The sequence below is a fragment of the Austrofundulus limnaeus genome, unplaced genomic scaffold, assembly GCF_001266775.1.
Source record: "Austrofundulus limnaeus strain Quisiro unplaced genomic scaffold, Austrofundulus_limnaeus-1.0 Scaffold163, whole genome shotgun sequence".
NCBI lineage: Eukaryota > Metazoa > Chordata > Actinopteri > Cyprinodontiformes > Rivulidae > Austrofundulus > Austrofundulus limnaeus.
Window position 1 is genome coordinate 26,145 of NW_013952565.1, and position 1,298 is coordinate 27,442.

Genomic DNA, 1,298 nt, shown 5'->3' on the forward strand with positions numbered 1-1,298 from the left:
ATATTATATTTAAATTTATTATTCCTCGGAGCACCACACTTCTTAATTCGATCAGATATTGACCCAGGAAAGAAATGAAAAAYTGTAACTTTATTGTAATCAGTCTCAGAATAAATTTACCCAAATTGATTTATGAGTTCTTGTCTTTGTAGGGGGTAGGCTTAAAGTGAATTAAGCTTTTCTACATACAGTATCTCTCATAAAGTATGAGGAAAGTTTTACCAAGGTATTTTCTCATTACTTTAATATCTTGACTGTGCGAAGTGAAAAATGGCACAATAAGGAAACGTTCAGACGAGTTCAAGTTGATTCATAAAGACTATGCAATCATTTATTTACACAAATTGAACAAATCATAAGTACACTTGATGGTGGTTATTCCTATAACAAGCTTCAGAGTTAAATGAGATAAAACTCGCGTCCGAATTTTAATTCACATCAACTCAGATTACTTATATAGAACAGTAAAATGTCAGTTCTGATGTTAACAACCAAACAATTTTACTGGCACTCTTAGCTTAAGTTTTAGACAAGAACAGGAGGAAAATAAGATTAGTGTTTCTACTCTTATTTTGTCAAGTGTGTAGTCCAACCGGATCAGCACGTCCTTTCTGCACTTAGGACTTCCACATGACACGTCAGCCTGATCACGCTCAGTTTTTACCTGGTGATGGCTTCTTAACCAAACCCTGGGTAGACACTGCTTCACCTCCGATCAGTCAGGGAACTTTTTATCGGCCCGCTCACTGTTCCTCGGCGAAAAGGTGTTCTTTCAGGTAACTTTTCGTCTGTTTCGATCCAAACCAGAAAGATTCCAGCCGTACATCCGGTGGTTCCTTCAAAATAAAATCTCCCCTCAGGAGTTGAACACACTTGGGAGGCTTGGAGCCTCGGGTGGGACATCCGGCTGTCGTGCCACTGTCCCGGCCGTTAGATCTCCCTAATTGGCTTATGTGCAGGACCTAATGAGCCAAGCTGGCTTCTCCGGAGAGAAACTCAGCATTCCTTCCCAGTTTGGCATTGAGGAAGAAGTGTTTCCGTCACTCAAAGACGTCCGTGTTAGTAATAGAAGCGGACGACTTTGTTTCCGCCCTCAGGCTTAAAATGAGTCAGAGAAAAGAAGAAAGATAAGAGAGTTGCCAGTCAGGTGCCAGCCAAGGTTAAAATTCTGTGGTTGTCACAACAGAATATGATAACATTTCTTTTCAACTTTTCTTCTGATAGTGTGAGGTTTTGCAGAATGACCCAGAGTGCAGGCAGGATCCAAAGTGCAAAATAAAGAGTTTATTTAGAAAACC